Consider the following 20,753-nt stretch of genomic DNA (forward strand, 5'->3'; position numbering starts at 1 on the left):
ACAAACCAAACCAGATGGGCATGAGGGCAAATCATGAAACGTAGCAATGCAGATCCTCTAACAAATACGGTTCTTTTTGGTTTTTCATTCTCTTCTTGAAGGAATTATGATAATTTATATTTTACTAGAAAATCATCCATTTCATACAGGAGTTTGGATTTTATAGTGTATTTATGTTCCACACATTATGCTAAAGTTAATGTATTTACTCCTATATTTTTTGTTTCTTTTCTTGTTCCCACATCTTAGATTTTGACTTTTTAAAAAAATTAGATGAATGATATTATATATTCTTTGTGTTACGATTTTATCACAGAAGTAGAACCACAATCTAAATTTATTTTAGAAATTAGAGCTGGTATCACAGTGTGGATTTGTTAAACAGTTTATGTAAGTCAATTGCCCCTGCATGTGGTGCTGACACAGAAGTTAGCAGGGTCAGCAGTCAGGAAGGAGAGATGGTTTAAAATGGAGACATAAGGATAAGCTGAAACCTGCAAAGATGAGCTGCAATTTATTTAATAAACTAAATTCAACAACACATTAAAAGGATTATATACCATGACTGTGATCCATATGTATTTAATCTTTGTTCCCAGTTCCTGGCACATAGCTCCTAAAAAACTCCTTGTAATCTCTGTAGTAATGAGTGACTGGCCAGGTATGGTGGTTCACACCTGTAATCCCAGAATCCCAGCACTTTGGGAGGCCAAGGTGGGTTGATCACCTGAGGTCAGGAGTTCAAAATCAGCCTTGACCAACACAGCCTAGACCAACATCTCCACTGAAATTACAACAACTACCTGGGCATGGTGGTACATACCCATGATCCCAGCTACTCAGGAGACTGTGGCAGGATAATTGCTTTAACCCAAGAGGCAGAGGCTCCAGTGAGCTGAGATCGCATCTTTGTACCCCAGCCTGGACAACAAGAGCAAAACTCCATCTTAAAAAAAAAAAAAAAAAAGTGACTTAAGTATAATAAGATGACTAGTGACTAGGAGCCCCTAGATAGCTTCAGGGTGAGTGCTAGTCACAAGAAAGACTAAGGTATAATTAAAGGGTTGAAACATTAAGCCCCACTGTGTGATCTTCTGAGAGAGAGAGGGATTAGAGATTGAGTTAATTATAAATGGCCAGTGATTTAATCAATCATGCCTGCCTAATGGAAACTCTATAAAAGCCCCTAAATGACAGTGCTGAAGGCGCTTCTCAGGTTGGTGTACCTATTAAGAAGTTGAGAGAGTTGCATGTGCAGAGACGGCATGAAAGCTCTGTGTAACCCACCTCTCCAATCTTTTGTCCTATCCGTCTCTTCCATTTGGTGTTCCTATGTTGTATCTTTTATAATAAACTGGAAATAGTAAGCAAAAACGCTTTCCTGAGTTGTCTGAACAACTCTAGCAAATTAGTTAACATGAGGAAGGGATTGTCGGAACCCCCATCACAACTTTACAGTCAGTTAATAAAAAATACAGGTGGCCAGGACTTGCAATTGGCATCTTCAGTTGGAGCAGCGTTGCGAAACTAAGCTTTTAAACTTGTGGGAGTTCATGCTAACTTCAGGTAGTGTGTCAGAATTAAACGGAATTCTAGGACACCTGATATGGTTTTGATTTGTGTCCCTGCCAAAATCTCAAGTCAAATTGTAATCCCCAGTGTTAGAAGAGGGGTGTAGTGGGAGGAGATTGGATCATTGGGGCAGACTTCCTCTTGCTTTCCTCATAAAAGTGAGTTTTCACTAGATCCAGTTTAAAGTGTGTAGAACCTCCCCATTCTCTGTCTTCCTCCTTCTCCGGCCATGTAAGACGTGCCTGCTTTCCCTTTGCCTTCTGCCATGATTGTGCTTCCTGATCCCTCCCCAGCCATGCTTCCTGTACAACCTGCAGGACTGAGTAGCAATTAAACCTCTTTTCTTTATAAATTACCCAGTCTCAGGTAGTTCTTTAGAGCAATGTGAGAACAGACTAATACAGACACCAAGTTGATATCCAAAGAGTTGAAGAATTGGTTGCTCGGGTCAGGGGAACCCCACATTTGGTGACAGAAGTGTTCCAAGTAAAAATACATCAATAATCAGGTGGGGTTTATTCCTGGGATACAAGGGCAATTGAATATACAAAGTCAATCAATGCAATATGCCAAATTAATAGAAGAAAAAACAGAAGCCACATGATCATCTTAAATGATGCAGAAAAATATTTGACAAATTTCAACACACTTTCATGAGAAAAAGAGTTAACAAAATAGGAATAGAAGGGAGTTTGATAAACATAATAAAGGCCAAATGTGAAAAGCCCACAGCTTTGATAACATAACATGATCTTACATGTAAAAAACCCTCAACATGTCACAAAATATGTAGAACTAATACAAAAATTCAAGAAAGCTGCAGGACACAAAAATCAACACACACAAATCACTTGTATTTCTATATGCTGACAACTAATAATATGAAAAGGACATTTTTAAAATTCCCATTTACTATAGCATCAAATAGAATAATATATTTAGTATAAACTTTACTGAAGAGGTAAAAATGCTGTTAAGCTGAACACTATAAAACACTGATGAAATAAATTAAGGAATATATAAATACATGGAAACAGATTTCTTGGGTTATAAATTGGAAGACTTAATATTGTCAAAATGTCTTTACTACCCAAAGAGAACTACAGATTCAACGGGTTTCTTATCATAGTCCCAATGGCATTTTTTGCAAAAATAGAAAAGAAATTCTAAAATGTATATTAGTTCTCACTGAATCCCAAATAGCCAAAATTATCTTGAGGAAGAAAATCAAACTGGAGGCCTCATACTTTCAAATTTCAAGACATATTACAAAGCTACTGTAATCAAAACACAATGGAACTGCCATACAGCCAGACATGTAGACCAAAGCACAGAATATAGTTCAAAAATAAACTGTCATGTATATGATCAAATTATCCTCGGCAAAGGTGCCTAGGCTACACAGCAGAAAAAACACATAATTTCTTCAACAAATAATCCTGGAGAAACTGGACATCCACATGAAGAATAATGAAGTGTGACCCTTACCTTTTACCGTATATAGAAACTAACTCAAAACGGATTAGCAAACTAAACATAAGGGCCAGAACTATAAAATCGTTGCAAGTAAACAGGGAAAAGACTTTATGATCCTGAATTTGGCAATGTTTTCTTAAGACACCAAAAGTACAGGCATCGAACACAAAAATACACAAACAAGACTATATTAAACTTGAAAACATCTCCATAGCAAAGAGTAAAAAGGAAACCTATGGAATGAGAGAAAGTATTTGCAAATCCATGTATCTGATAAGAGGTTCACATCTAGAATATATCTAGAACTCTTACAACTCAACAAAATTAAATAATCCAATTTAAAAATGGACAAAGGACGTGACATTTCTACCAAGATAATATAAAAATGACCAACAACATATGAAACAATGCTCAACATCACTAACCATCAGGGAAATGCAAAATGAAACTAAAGGGAATATCACTGCCCACCTATTAGGACGGCCACTATCAAACAAAATATCTTCATGTTTGTGAGGATAGGGATGAATTGGAACTCTTGTACACTGTTGATGGGAATATAAAATGTTGCAGCTGTTACGGAAACCATTTGGGAGGGTCCTCAAAAAACAAAAATAGAATCACCATATCATCTAGCAATTTCATCTGAGTATATATACCAAATAACTGAACACAGGATCTTGGAGAAAATACAAGATAGTTGACTAGAAGCAGCTAATGTGCACTTCTCTCAAGGAGAGAAATAGAAAGGGTGAGTAAATACAGCACCTTCAACTGAAGCATTCAAGCACATGCATTGGGATTCATCAAGAAAACAACTCAACCCATGGAGAACAGAGAAGGCAAGGCAGAAAGACTACTCACCCAGGAACAATGTGGAGCCAGGGAAGCCTCCCATACAAGGGAAGGGGTGAATGAGTGAGGGACCCTGGGGACCAGCACTTCTCCCATGGATCTTTGTAACCCTCAAGTCAGGAGATTTTCTTGTGACCTCCACCCGCCAGGGCCTTCAGTCTGACGTAGAGATATGAAGTGTCCCAGCAGAACAGCTGCTCAGGCACATTCAGATCCCTGGTAGCTTTAAATACATGGACTTCCTGGCAAAAGCAGCTGCAACTCCAGTAAAGTAGGAAGTTAAATCCATTCATACCCCACCCTTGGAAAAGGGGCTGAATCCAGGTGGCTGAGCAGCAATGGTCTGCATGCTCACTTCCACAGCACCTTTCAGGATAAGACCCACTGGCTCGGAATTCTATTCAGCCACAGGTAGCAGCATTACATCTGCCTAAGACAGAGTTTCCAAAGGGAGAGATGGACCAAAATCTTTGCTGTTTCATAGCCTTAGCCATTGTTGCCCTCAAGGTCTGGGTAATACAAGGCAACTAGGGACTGGAGCCATCACCCAACACAGCACTGATGTTCTTTGAAGAGGCTTTCAAACTGATTTTTCATGTGGGTCCTATATCCTGTTTCCCTTCAGAATAGGATATCCCATCTGAGATCTACGACCACCACTAACGGTGATTTCAGGCCCTGGCAGCAGATCCGTACCTCCCTGGGATGGGACTTACAGGAAAAGGGATGGGCTACCATCTTTGCTGTTTAGTAGCCTTAGCCATCATTGCCTTCAGGTTCTGTGGAATCTAAGGTGACCAGAGGCTAGAGAAATTACTCAAAACAGTACAGCTACTCTATTAAGAGGCAGCCACACTACTTTTCCACATGGGTCTCAGATCCTGTTTCTCTTCACTATGTGGAATCTTCCAACTGAGGACTACAACCACTCCTGCAAGTGTTTTCAGGCTGACAATAGGTCAGTGCCTCCTTGGGATGAGCCTCTCAGAGGGAGGGAATGGTAACCATCTTTGCTATTTTGCAACCTTAGCTGTTGTTCCCTTCGGGATTTGGAGAATCTGAGATGACAGGGGTGGGATCAGACACCCAACACAGCACAGCTGCCCTATTAAAAAGCAGCCAGACTGGTTTTTCATGCAGTCCCCTGATCCTATTCCTCCTCATTGAGTGGAACCTTCCAACCTGGGTTGCCACACATCCCCACCAGTGTGTTTGGGAAGGAACCAACTCCATACCTCCCTGTGAGGGAGCTCCCAGAGAAACAGGCAGACCAACATATTTGCTGTTTCCCAGGCTTCACTGTTGATATCTTCAGGTAATGGAAAATCTGAGGTGATTAGGGACTGGAGCGGATCCCCAGCATACTGCAGCAACACTACAAAAAAAGTGGCCAGACTCTTTGTTACATAGGTCCCAGATCTTCCACCTCCTTATAGGGTGGAGACTTCAGGGCTGTGTCTCCATCCACCCCCATTGGGTCTATCAAACCAATATCAGCTATGCAACTCCCTGAGACAGACAAATGAAAGCACGGGGCTGCCATCTCTTTGCTTTCACACAGCCCTCACCTTTTCTGTCTCCAGCCTCTGGAGAGCCTGCAGGGAATATGGGTTGGTCCAAACCACCGGCACAGAGTACCTACCTCACAAAAAAGTGGCCAGATTGCTCTGCATGCAGGTCCTGGTCCTCACTTATTCTCATTGACAGGGTCACCCAATATGGGACTCCAGCACAACCACCCTGACCCTGCTTGACCACCTCAATCAGAGGAGGCCCAACATTTCTCTGAAGAGAAATCCCAGAGTCAACACACAATCCCTCTGCCACTGCAGTTGCGCCGGTACTGCCCCTAACAGCCCTCAGGCTGGGGAAAAAGCAAAGGGTCTAGTCACTACACTGGCACCTCCAGAACACCATAGTCACTGTACAGAGTGGAGTCCCACTCCTCTTCCTGGTAACCCTCACCCTTACTCTTTCCAGGCAGGGCTCCAAGCTCATGACTTCAGAACAGTCACCACACCCACTGTAGAGCACACCCACTGGCAGTGACCCAGAGTTTCTCTGGGGAGAGGCTCCAAGGGTCATCCAACCGCCCCTCTGCCACCGCCATGACAGCATTTCTATTCCTGCTGCCCTTGGTTTGGGGAAGAAACAAAGAGCCTGAGTGACACCTCTAAGCTTACAGCATGCAACAGTCACCATATGAAGAGGAGAACAGTCTCTCTTTCCAAGAGGTGAGCCCTTGGAAAGGCTCACCTTTTTTCCTCTCTTCCAAGGAGGTGAGCCTTTGACCCCCTACTCTCCAACAAGGAAGCCCTAATCTCACACCAGCACTGCAGCTGCCCCACACCACTGGCTGAACACTCCCATTAATAGCAACTCTGCTTTCCTCAGAGATGAGGTCCCCAGGGAAAACCAAATGCCCCTCTGCCACTGCCTCTGGTGTGGTACTACCCTGCTACCCTCAGACTAGCAAAGGAGCAAAAGATCCTAAGTATCCTATCTACACCACCAACAAGCTGCCATCAACCCAAGAGAATAAGCCAGTCTATCTCCCATGGGTCCCATCCACCCCTTCCCTGCTTATCATCAAGCAGGGAATCCCCAGCTTGGGCCCATAGTACAGACGCTCCATCCAGGAATTGATTGCACAGAGCAATTGCTGTCCTGCATTTCTCTCCGGTGGAGCCCTCAGGAGACAAGCAAAAGGCCCTTGGACAAAACAATATGATCATCTCAATAGATTCAGAACAGGTTTTTGATAAAATTCAACATTTCTTCATGTTAAAAACTCTCAACAAACTAGATATTGAAGGAACACACCTCAAAATAATAAGAGCCATCTATGACAACCCCACAGCCAAATTCATACTGCAAGGGCAAAAGCTGAAAGTATGCTCCTTGAGAACTGACACCAGACAAGGATGCCCTCTCTCAATACAACTATTCAACATAGTAATGGGAGGAAGTCCTTGCCAGCGCAGTCAGGCAAGAAAAAGAAATAAAGGGCATCTAAATAAGAAGAGAGGAAGTCAAATGGTCCCTGTTTGCAGATTACGTGATTATATATCTAGAAAACGCTATAGTTTTGACCCAAATGCTCCTTCAGCCAATATAAAATTTCAGCAAAATTTTGGATACAAAATCAATACACACAAATCACTAGCATTCTTATACACCAACAACAGCCAAACCAAGGGCCAAATCAGGAATGCAGTCTCATTCACAACTGCCACAAAAAGAATAAAATACCTAGAAACACAGCCAATCAGGGAGGTGAAAGATCTCAACTCTGGTCAAAAAAATTAGATAAACGAAAACCAAAACTACAATGAGATATCATCTCACCCCAGTTAAAACGGCTTTTACCAACAACACAGGCAATAACAAATGCTGACAATGATGTGGAGGAAAGAAAACCCTGGTATACTGTTCATGGGAATGTAAATTAATAACCACTATGGAGAACAGTTTGGAAGTTCCTCAAAAAACTGAAAATTTAACTAGCGTATGACCCAGCAGTCCCACTGCTGAGGATATACCCAGAAGAAAGAAAATCGCTATATTGAAAAGATATCTGGACTCTTTTTGTTTGTTGCAGCACTGTTTACCATAGCTAAGATTTGGAAGCAATGTAAATGTTCATTGACAGATAAATGGGTAAAGAAAATGTAGTTCACATACAGAATGGAGTACTATTCACCCATAAAAAGAATGAGATTCAATCATTTGCAACAACAGCGTTGGAAGTGGAGATCATTATGTTACGTGAAATAAGCCATGAACAGAAAGCCAAACTTCACGTTTTCCTGTATTTGTGGGATGATAAAATCAAAACAGTTAAACTGATTGGACATGGCGGGTAGAAGGATGGTTATCAGAGCCTGGGAATGGTAGTAGGGGGTTGGTGAAAGGTGGAGTTGGTTAATGGGTACAACAAAATAAATTAATAAGACCTATTATTTGATTGCACAACAGGTTGAATATAGTCAATAAGGACTTAATTGTAGATTTTTAAATAAAGAGCGTAATTTGAATGGTTGTAACTGAAAGGATAACTGGTCCAGGCAATGTATACTCCATTCTCCACGATGTACTTATTTCACATTGCATCCTTGTCTCAAAACACATCAAGTACCCCATAAATATATACACCTATGTCCCCACAAAAATTAAAATTTTTAAAAATAAAGAAATCAGAGATGACACAAACAAATGAAAAAAAATCCACGCTCATGCATCAAAAGAACAAGTATCACCGAAATGGTCATACTTCCCAAGCAATTTACAGATACAATACTATTCACATCAAACTACCAATGACATTCTTCAAAGAACTCGAAAAAAGTAACTATTTCAAATTTCATATAAAATGAAAAAGAGCCCAAATAGCCAAGGCAACCCTAAGCAAAAAGAAAACTGGAGGCATCACATTACCTGACTTCAAACTATACTAAAGCACTACATTTAGGAAAACAGCATGGTACTGATACAAAAACAGAACCATAGACCAATGAAACAGAAAAGAGAGCCCAGAAATAAGGTCACATACCACCATCTGATCTTGGATAGATGACAAAAACAAGCAATAGGGAAAGGACTCTCTATGCGATAAATGGTGCTGGGATAACTGGCTAGCCATATGCAGATGATTAAAACTAGACTTTTTCCTTACACCTTATACAAGAATTACTCAAGATGGATAAAAGACTTAAAGGTAAAACCCAAAACTCTAAAAACCCTGGAAGACAACTTACACAATACCATTCTGGATATAAGAAATGGCAAGTCTTTTATGACAAATACACCAAAAGCAATCATAACAAAAACAAAATTGGTAAGTGGGATCTAACTGAACTAAAGAGCTTCTGCACAGCAAAAGAAACTATCAACAGTGTAAACAGACAAGCTACAGAATGGGAGAAAATGTTTGCAAACTATGCAACTGACAAAGGTCTAATATAGGGCATCTATAAGGAATTTAAACAAATTTACAAGAATATAACAAGCAACCTCATTTAAAAAGAGGGCAAAGGACATAAACAATTTTCAAAAGAAGACATACATGTGGCCAACAAGTGTATGGAAATAAAGCTCAATATCACTGATCACTGGAGAAATGCAAATCCAAACCACATGAGATACTATCGCAAACCATTCAGAAAGGCTATTATTAAAATGTCTAAAAATAACAGATGCTCCCAAGGCTGTGGAGAAAAAGAAACACTTTACACCCTGTTGGTGGAAGTATAAATTAGTTCAACCACTGTGGAAAGAAGTGTGGCGATTCCTTAAAGAGCTAGAAACAGAATTACCAGTCAATTCAGCAATCTCATTACTGGTTATGTACCCAAAGGAATATAAATGATTCTACCATAAAGATATATGCACATGTATGTTCATTATAGCACTGTTTACAACATCAAAGCAATCTAAATGCCCATCAATGGTAGCCTGGATAAAGAAAATATGGTACATATACAGCATGGAATACATACAACCATAAAAAAGAATGAGATCTTGTCCTTTCCAGGATAGTGGATGGAGCTGGAGGCCATCATCCTTAGTGAAGTAACACAGAAACAGAAAACTAAATACCACATGTTCTCACTTATAAGTGGGAGCTAAATGATGAGAATACACAGACACAAAGAGGAGAACAACAGACACTGTGACATGCTTGAGGGTAGAGGTTGGGAGGAGGGAAAGAATCAGAAAAAATAATTATTGGATACTAGGCTTAGTACCTACATGATGAAATAATCTGTACAATAAACCCCTTTGACATGTTTACCCATATAACAAACCTCGACATGTACCCCCGAACTTAAAATAACATTTTTAAAAAACAGCATCTAGAAGTAATAATTGCTGTCCCATGTTCAGTGCTGTACTGTTCACAATATTCAAGAGGTTGAAACAATCCAAATCTCCACTGAAGGATGAATGGATAAAGGAAGTGTGATACATACACACACTCTCAAACACACAATGTAATATGAGGGAGGGAGGGAGGGATGGAGGTCATGTATTACAATATGGATGAATTTTTCTTTTCTTTTTGAGACAGAGTCTCACTCTGTCACCCAGGCTGGAGTGCAGCAGTGCTATCTTGGCTCACTGCAACTTCCGACTCCTGGGTTCAAGCAATTCTCCTGCCTCCTGAATAGCTGGGATTACAGGAACGTGCCACCACGCCTGGCTAAATTTTTTTGTGTGTTTTTAGTAGAGATGGGGTTTCACCATGTTGGTCCAGCAGGTCTTGAACTCCTAACCTCGTGATCCACCCACCTCGGCCTTCCAAAGTGCTGTGATTACAGGTGTGAGCCACTGCACCTGGTCCAAAGTTCAATAGTATAAACCTCATGAGGGAGCAATCCACAAGAATGCCAGAAAACCCATCAAACAGGAAAGCTCTTTAATGCTTACAAAAAATAGATATAAAACATCTTGATGCCAACATTAACTTGAAAAAAAGAATAATCTTAGAAAGGATATAAAATAAATATGTGATATGTTTCCTATTACTAAAGAAATATTAGTAAGAAATCTTAATGAAACAAGAGAACCATATAAAAAAAGAAGAGGCATTATTGAAAAAGATCCCAATAGAAATTCTAAACATCAAAAATCCTCCTTTGAGTTAAGAACTCCACAGAAAGTTTAATTAAGTTATTAGATACAATGAGAGTTAAATAATCTGAAAATAAATCAGAGAAAATTATAATGAGATGAAATTAAAATGTGAATGATAAAGATATGAAGTACAAAATTAGAAGGACCACATTTATCTAATAACATTTCTAGAAGGTAAAACTGAAGTATATGTATTCATTAGATGAAGAAATGGTTAAGTGTTTTTTCATAGGTGATGTTAGAATTAAATATTCAGAATTAAGGAGGACATGGAATCACTAGTAAAAAAATGGGAACATATGTATGACTATACACCTGTGTCAGAACCCTCTCATCAGCCTCATTCTTCCCTTGTTCCAGTGCTTACTGGGCTCTGGCAGACTTCCTATATAGGCCCCACTTGAGAATGTCTACCTCACTGTTCATAGCTCCCCCAAATCTACCTTCTCCTTTACTCTCTTCTCACTCCAGCAGGTGCTCTTGCTGCCAAAGCAACCATCACAGTGTTCCCACAGGCTGAGCCAGTGGGTGGATTCCTGTTCCTTTCTCCACACTGCCTCCCCATGATTTTGAAATGCATTTTCTAGGACTTCTAGGAGTTTTGATCAAGATCCAGCTTGATCATAGTTCTCACATTGGATCACCCTCCCTCCCTGCCTTAGAGCTCTTGCCTTGCAATCCTGGTCACTTTGATTATATTCTCCAATAAAATAATAGCACTTAAATTTTTGTCTCAGGCTTTGCTTTCTGGGGAACCAAGGCTAAAAACAGCTGATGAACCACAGCACATTAATAGCAAATGAAAAAGTCTAAAAAGCAATTTGGAAGAAATACAATACCAAATATGAAGAGCAATTAGACTGGTAGTAATTATCTCATTATTAACAATAGATGTCAGAATATAATTGAGAAATATTATCCTCAAAGTGCCACAAGAGAAATTACCACTATATACAAAATATAATACTCAACAACCATATTTTAAAAAATAAAAGACACTGTCACACAAAGGCAGCTATTTTTACCTAGATTCTCATTGCTAGAACTTCTAAGGAATAGGTTCCTATGGAAGAGAATTAAGTTTACAGGAGACAGTGGGATTAAAGAAAACAATGATGGATAAAGAAACAGATATACATGTATATAAATCCAAGAAAGATTAAATGTTAAATAATTGAGTGAATAAGCTGCGGGCAGATTTAAAAATACCGTGCAATTAAGTTCCAGACAATAACTACATGGAAGATAAAATAAGCTATGATCAGAATGAATGCTTTGAATTTCTCATTTTTTTCTTGATATTGTACAGATATTAAACATAAGACTGTTATAATTCAAGTATGAATGTCAGCACTCTAACCTTCTAGTTACCATATCTAGAATTTAGAATAGGTAACCTTCATATCTGTTGAAGGAAATAGTGTTAAATGAAAATTTCAAGTTCCAAAAAATATTATTCATGCAAAGTCAAAACATACACAACCAGAAAAACATTGTTTCTAGCTGCAAAACAAAAGTCTTCATGTAAAAAAATATGGATGATAGAATGTAGTCCAATCGTAAGCAGTGTATAACTCTGAGCAAAAAGGGAAATGCTACGAACTTTAAGGGATGTCAAATGTAAGACTAGTATTTTACTTCTAAAACAAAATTCATCAATCAAATATCGACATGTCACATCTTAAATCTGGGTTTTGGATAAACTGGTGATTTTCTGTTTTTTGTAGGTTTGAGACAGTTTGTAATAAGCAAGTGTTAAAAATTTATAATAGATTTGCATTCTTTATTAATTCATTAACTCATATCATGCGTTCTCTTCTCCTCCTTTGACAAGTCATCTCTCCTCCTCATTTATTGCTAGTACAAAATTTTGTACATGGCACACAGTAAGCACACATTAAATATTTGTTGATATGAATAATGTATGTGAATGTACTTTGCAAAGTAAAGTCATAAGTATAATCTCCTCATAAAAATAGCATATTTTCCTCCAAGAAGTGAACTACTATATAAGGTGTGTGATATTCTATGGAGTACCTCAAAATAAAAAGATAAAAAATTAGATGTATCATATTCACAAACCTATACTAAATAATATTAAAATTGAAAAAACTTAACTGACTAGCATCAGTATTATTAGCCAAAACTTTTTAAAAATAAATGTCCTGGCCGGGCGCGGTGGCTCAAGCCTGTAATCCCAGCACTTTGGGAGGCCGAGGCGGGTGGATCACGAGGTCAAGAGATCGAGACCATCCTGGTCAACATGGTGNGGTGGCGTGTGCCTGTAATCCCAGCGACTCAGGAGGTTGGGGCAGGAGAATTGCCTGAACCCGGGAGGCGGAGGTTGCGGTGAGCCGAGATCGCGCCATTGCACTCCAGCCTGGGTAACGAGCGAAACTCCGTCTCAAAAAATAATAATAATAAATGTCCTACCAATTTGCTAGGTTCCAAACAATTGCAGACTAGAGCACTTTCTTAAATGTGATTCTGATATAAATCCTAGAGACCTACTTTTGCAAACAAACATTTATGTAGTGAAACTGTTATTATATATCCCTAGAAAAACCAGAGCATATATGAATAAAGAAACTATTTATTGCTACACAATTATATATAACTTATTGCTACACAATTATATATAACTTATGTGGAAGGCTATTAACTACACTAGTATACAAAGGCAATCTATTAATCTAAGAGTATAATTTATAAAATAGGTGAGAATAGAAACCTCATTGTTAGGACAGAATAAATGCTATCAGAGTTGCACTTGAGGTACTATTATAAAGTAGAACACTTGCTGGAACAGAAAATCATCAAGTGTGGGAGGTAAAAGAAGGGATAATAAAAATTTTTTACCTTTTTCACAGAATTGTGGGCAATACATGCTTTAGCAAAGCAACTGAAATAACAAAAAATTTGTTTTTTTAAAAAAATATTTTTTACCTTCATTACCAATGTAATCATTTTATTTATTTTAGATTTAAAAATTATTATGTAGAACTTGTTTTGCTTACTTTCACATTTGATATTTTATATTTAAGGCAGAGTTGATATTCAGATTTTAAACATTTTTAATTGAATTCCTCCCTTTAAGGCCTCTTCAGAGCTAAAATAAAGGAAGTTATATTCTTATGATCTTAGTGTTTTCCTGATTGTCAGACAGATAAAAGAAAATGCTTATTTACTACATGAAAGCTTGAAAAATTCACTAAACTTAATCAACAAGAAACGCTGACACACGGGTCCTTGAATTTTATTTCTGGTTACTAGGTTCTGCCAGAGCACTTCTAACCAAATCATTTAATTCTCATTTCAATTCATTATATATATGTGTGTGTGAATATACATGTATATGTATATAAATCATGACCATCATTTTTGGTCATGATTTATGACCAAAATATGCTATTTTTATGAGGATATTATACTTATGATAATGGCTTTACTTTGCAAAGTACATGTACATATGATTTGTACAAAGTATGTATGATTTGGTCATGATTTTTAAAGTAACGTGTTTTCTCAAAAAATGCAGTGTTTCACAGAAGATAAACATAATATTTTACCTAATGTTATTTGAGATTGAATAAAAACTATTATCTAATGTCCTCATAATGATATTCTATATTATACAAGAACAAAACAGAATTGAAATAATGTAGGAATATTCATATGTTATAGTTAGTACAATCAGTGTGCCACATTCATAAGAGATGATCTCAAGACACAAAGTATACTCACATACATTATTCATATCAGCAAATATTTACTGTGTCTACAGTTTGCCATGTACAAAATTTTGTACTAGCAATAAATAAGGAGAAGGAGGAGAGAAGAAAGACTTGTCAAAGGAGAAGACAAAGTACAATTTAAGAGTTAATTATTTAATAAAGAAACTTTTCTAAAAATGTAAAAAAATACAAATGAAAATATTTTACTTAATTGTTTATAGACATTGCCAACTGTTTGTGTTTTTATGAAGCAAAATACAGTTTAAAAATTTTATCTCTTTTCCAGTAATATTAATAAAGATCCATGGAACATCAATTTCAAGGAAACACAGTATGCTTAAATACCAAATGTATTTTACACTGTGATCATCAGCTCACAGGTTTTTGTTATGTATATAGACTATGGCTCTGAAAGTGTCTCTCAGTGGACTAAAAGCATATGACACCAGAGTTCAATTTTCTCTTGAAGTCCACAAAATAAGTATATGATATCTTAATTGACTATGAATGAGAGTGATTTTGAGTAGACTTTTGAGAAAGGCTCACAATATTTTTGAATGGGGTGGTGATACCAACTGTTATGGTGTCATATCACCATAACAATTCCACCTCTCTCTCTCTCTCTCTCTCTCTCTCTCTCTCTCCACACACACACACACACACACACGCACGCCTCTCTTATCAAACAATCTGAAATTAGGCTGAGGACATCATATTTCACCCTACCTACTTCATTATGCCACTCCCTATACTAAGGATCCTTTATACACATCCATTACCACATTTTAAAAAAATAACATTAGATAAATACTGTTATTCACTATACTAAAACTTTCCTAATTTGCCCTCTGGGAAAAAGTGCATTTTTTTGCACATAGCTTTTTCTTTTTCCTCCATGATCCAATTGATTTATTCAATCATATTATTTTGCTATAATGGCTCTTGAGGTCTCTGTAATATGTGTTAATCTACAATTCCCTACTCTTAATGGCACTGAATCCTTTGCAGAGTCAAAGCCAGTTGTTCTTCAGTATGTTCCACCTTCAGGATTCATCTGAATGTTTCCCCATGCTTAGATTGAGATCAAACATTTCTGGCAAAGATATCACATATCTTGAAAGTTATGAAACTTTCACTACATCTCATCAATAGGCATATAATGTGAGAATATAATACTATTAGTGATTTACGCGGTGACCACCAGTCTTTCATTGGAAATCATATTTTCCATATATAAATAATAATTAACAGGATTGTAAATATATTGTTCACACTTTTTTTTTCCATACAGTTTTAGCTACTGATTCTCATATGAATCTATTTTGACATCAAGGGTTACAAAATACCAAGTTTCTAATTCTGAAATTTCTTTTATATTTGTTTGCTGAGATCATTTAGTAAGAAAGAACATCTCCATTTTTTCCTATTTTTCTCATCTCTTTTTACATGCATTATGAACATTTATTTGTTTATTCATGGAAAATTTTAATTAGTTCATTTAATATCATTCTTGTCTTTAATGTTCACATAGCACAAAAGTTATCCGTTAAATCCACCCTCAAACTAGCTCCTGAATCCTTTGAATATGGTTTCATTTGCGTTTAAGCACTTCCTTACATTCTGATTCACCTTGTACTTTCTTTGTTATTTCCTATCATCAGGCATATATCCAAGGAAATGTCATTCCTCTTAGCAGTAAATTATTTTTAGGAACCAAGATCTCAATATTATTTATATTCTTTGGTACTGACATGTCAACATGTGAAAACCTTACAATTATTTCTAATGCTTTTTTCCCATAATTCTTTTCTAGAGTTAGAATATAATTGTTATATTGAGATACAGTTTCTTTTTTAAAATGACACAATTAAGGGAGGGTGATATATTTTGACTCTGTATTATTCCTTTGTTTTTCTAGGATCTCCAATCTTCTCCAATTGCTTCATTCTTTCTCTTTATTTTCAAAGTCCAAGGAATGCCCATCCCCTTCCAAGTTGTTCCCTTTCCTCCAGGATTAGTGTCTTCCTACTACTGTTACCTCTGATCCTACACTTTCAGGTCCCTTCCTTTGAATTCTCAGTTGCCAGTGTTCTGATCCTCCTTATCCTATACCTCTTATACCTGTTCTTCGTATTTTCCCTCTCAGAGTTGGACCTCTTTTTTTTTTTTAAACCATTTCAGAGAGAGAATAGTAGGTTTTACTGACTAAGAAGATAAGGGGATGCAAATTCGTTACACAGGTTTTAATTCCGGGCAATAGCATAGTGGCTATTAACAATAAAATCAGTAAGTATTCTGAACATGTTCGATTTCCATATTCAGGTAGGGGATTTTATCAGAAATATGGATCTAGAGCTAGTAGAAGAAGTTATATTTAGGAATCATCCACAAAGAGGCCTGAGAAACAAATGGAAGAATGTATTGAGAAGTGCATAGAGAACAATGTTAAGGGGGCTGTGGGGAAAACACAACACTTAGAAGATGATTGAAGGAAATCATAGAGGAAAAATAGTACAAACTAATTTTTCTCCTTGACTGAAATTACTTTTATGTTTTATTTAAATTTTTAACTTGCATTGCATGCTTAGTTATTCACTCAAAAAAGGGGAAGGCCTTTAAAGAACATGTAATTATAAGGTTCACAATAATATTATGTTTAATTAGAGAAGGGCTTATGCTTCTGAACCAAGTTACTTTTATTTCTGAAGTTTACTTACACTCTCTGAAAATTCTAAAATAAAAACAAATTTAAGAATCTAAGAGTATTTTTTCATAATTTCTTCTGTCTAGCACTTCTGAATTAACTAAGAAAACAATCACTTATATGCCTACTATGTGTTAGACATCAAAAATTAATTTTAATTTCTTATTTTCCCATTTCATATAGTGTTCAGTTGGTTAGATTGTATTCAGATGCTTGCCTTCCTTTTAACTAAGAAATAATAAATCAAGCAAAAGTACAAAAAGAAAACAAATGACCCTAGGAAAGATTATAGCATCTAATTAAACAGAAGAAAACCTAAGAACTTATCAAAGTCACTTAAAATTTCCCATCAGCCATTGCCAGAGCCTTCTTAGAGTTCCCTAAGTGTGTTTTCCATTTTGTCAGCCAGGTCATTAATGATCAATTCTCTCTCTACCCACACTGGTTTACAAGCTACAGTGATACTGCAGTGCTTGTTAGTAGGATTACAAAAAGTAGAATCAAGATAATGTTAATCCTGCTATAGACCACAGCCATGTATGCTGCTTTGGATAAGAGGCAGTGGGGTAGGGAAGAGTGAGCACTGGGGTAGGGATTACCTTAAGTAGATAAGCATACAGTAAACAGTAAGTAGTTAAAATAAATATAAGTTTTCATCAACTTGAATTTCTGGCACCATATCCCAATCCAGTAGACTCTGGTAATCTGAAACAGACCACATAGAATACTCTACATTTGCTAAAGTAGTTAGGTTTAAATGGCTTTATGTCAAAGCAGGCCATACTCTGTTTTAATTCTTCTGTAACTTATTCAACAAAATGTGAGTGGTTCCATACAATAAGCTAAATGTACATGATTAAATGGACTTTGTTTATACCTTTCCAAAGCTTACTGTCAATTGGAAAAGAACCAAGGAAACAATAATACCAAATATATGCAATTATAAATATTGACAAGTTTTCACATGAAAAATGTGTAATTTTGAGACATACAAATATAACAGCAGACATGATTTAGATGAAGGACTGGAGAAGATCTCCTTAAAGATCTGAGAATAGGAGTTAGCCTAAGGGAGAACAAGTAAGCAGGAATGGGGATGACATGGCAGGTGTTCAAACTTCAGCTTCCTTACTTTCTCATTTGGAGCTGTGTGAAAACAAGAGGCAGAAGGAAAACAAGCAATAACACAATGACCCTTATTTTACAGAGTGGCTCATTGGTTTGATTAATGCTTTAGCCATTTTGGTGAAACACATAGAACTACTTTGACGAACTAAAATTTTAACACATCACCCACTTCCCAAAGTAAGTAAGGCTTATTCATTCTAAAGAATGCATAGACTATCCTCCTTTTTTTGGAGGTGTTATGTGAGGGATTAGGAAAGGGTCAGAAAGTAGCTTCAAATTGCTTCTCATAAAAACAACATACCTGATTTTGAGCAAATGATCTATCAGAAAGAAACATCTGGAGGCATCCTTCACATCTCTGGTCTCTCCTTAATTGTCTGCAGTCATATCTCCTCCTTGTCCCATTGAAGAAAGTATTCTTCTTCAGACTGACAATCCTTCCACCTGTCTTCTAGATTTCATATATTATCATTTCTTCAAGGATACTGCTTCATCAGACTCATGTTTCATTATCTTCTCACCCTCTACTGGTTCTTTCACCTTCAACAATTAAGAAAACATTCATTTACACTACTCAAATCTTCAAAAGCAACTCTTCTTTTATTCTGCATCTTCCCAACCCTGCTACCACCGTCAATAGCAATCTTTCCATTCCTTTCATGCCCTTGGTTTCTTTAGAAAGTAATATGAAGTCATATGAACTCTCTACCTCTACTTCTTAATCGCTTTGCATTTCTCAACTTTCAGGAATGTAACATATTCTCTGGTCACTCCACTAATAACAGCCATCACGGCTATCAACAAGGTCATCTAATTTTTCAAATCCAATTGTAACTTTTCTGGGATCATTTTGCATGACCTCTGAAACCCCCAAAATTGTTTGTCAACTCCATTTCCCTGAAATTCCTACCTCCATTGATTTCTATGACCCCTCTAAATATGTTCCTTGCTTATCTTTCCCTGTTCCAAGACCTTCTTTTGGTGCTTTCCAGAGCTTCCTTAAAGCTTTTCAAATGCATGTATATTTGGAAAATAAATATTGCTCTGTAAGTTGTCCCAATCTTTTCTATCTTCCAAAAAAAGAGGTCTGACTACTCTTTATTGGTCTTTCTGTTGCCATCAGCTCTCTGAAAGGAGATAGACTTTCAAAGCATATTTTTTTTAATTAGAGTCCACACTGAATTAGGAAAAGAGGAAGAAATAAGAGAAATATATTCTTGCTTAAGAAATAGTTCTTAGCAGAGTGTCTAGAGAGGATAGCAGAGAAGATTAGAGTTTAATTAAAAAGTTAGGAAAAGATAAGCAGAAAGCAATTATTTGGTGAAAAGAAAGTGCATGGGAAATGGCATTTTATACAAGTTTCTCTAAATGAAATATATCTTTGCCAGAGTTTGATAAACACATGTAAAAACTCCAATTATTTTGAAGTTCATTTGGTTCATGGTCTGTGTTTCTTGTACTAAAACACAGCTCTCAGACTGGAACATGTGTTTCATTTATTCAATTGTGTTATCCACATATTAGAACATAGGATGTTTCATTTTGTGAAAATTCTGAGCTGTGTACTTGTATGATTTGTACACTTCTCTGTAAGCTATACTTCAATAAAGAAATTATTTTAAAACATTTTTTCTCATGGTGATTCACACAGCTCTTCCTAAATTTAAATATCCTACTCCAATTCAGCTCTTGAGCTCAAGACATGTATTTCCAACTATGTAGCAAATAATTCCAATCCTGTGAACCACAGACAACTAAATACAACATGTTCAAGTGGAAAACTTGTTTTTACTCATCTATTTTCTACTTCTGTAAGCAGGACCACAATACAGCTAGCTTTTTGGTATAGATTTTTCTTTTCCATATAATCCAGGTCTGAGGCAGGCCCAGATTATCCCCATTCCTCCTTCCCCATACACATATGTATCATCTTAGTTAGTCCATGCAACATTTATAACGCAAAAGAGTATACTCATCTCTTTTTAAGGGCAGTTATATATCCCACTATGCATTATCCTTCCACAAAAATCCTGTTTCTTATTAATCTAAACATATTTCCCTCCATTCAGTTTCTTCAGCGGAACACAATAACATTCAACATTCATTTGGTTTTGCCAAATGGAGGCTATTGTGAAAACGTTGGAGCTCTTTAACCGATTTATTCCTTAGCAAAATTAATAAGGAAAATATTATACTTATTATCTCAGCTCTATAGATATAAAACTGAAGCAACAAAAGATTTCATAATAGCTAACAATAAGTAGAACTTGGATTTGAACCAAGGCAGTAGGTCTTCAGAATCCCTGCTGTTAACCAGCTTTCAAGACCCAGGACATTTTATTCTTTCCAACCTTCCTTTTATTGTCTTCTTTTGTATTTCCTAAAAATAGCATGTTTTGTATCTCTGAGAGCTTTCAGATTATTTTCCACTTACCTCATATACTCTCCCCATAGTCATGGCCGTACAAATCTTGTCGACATGAATAACTCCTCTTTCACAAAATAACACATATTATCTTCTTCTAAACTTTCTCCTGACATCCCCATCTTAATCTTATGAGATGACAGGGATACTTTTACCACTACTTCTTTAACCTGCCGGTATAATTGTTTTCTCTTATTTGTTGCCCTTATTAAGAAAAATTCAT

The sequence above is a fragment of the Cebus imitator genome, unplaced genomic scaffold, assembly GCF_001604975.1.
Source record: "Cebus imitator isolate Cc_AM_T3 unplaced genomic scaffold, Cebus_imitator-1.0 Scaffold673, whole genome shotgun sequence".
Taxonomy (NCBI): Eukaryota; Metazoa; Chordata; class Mammalia; order Primates; family Cebidae; genus Cebus; species Cebus imitator.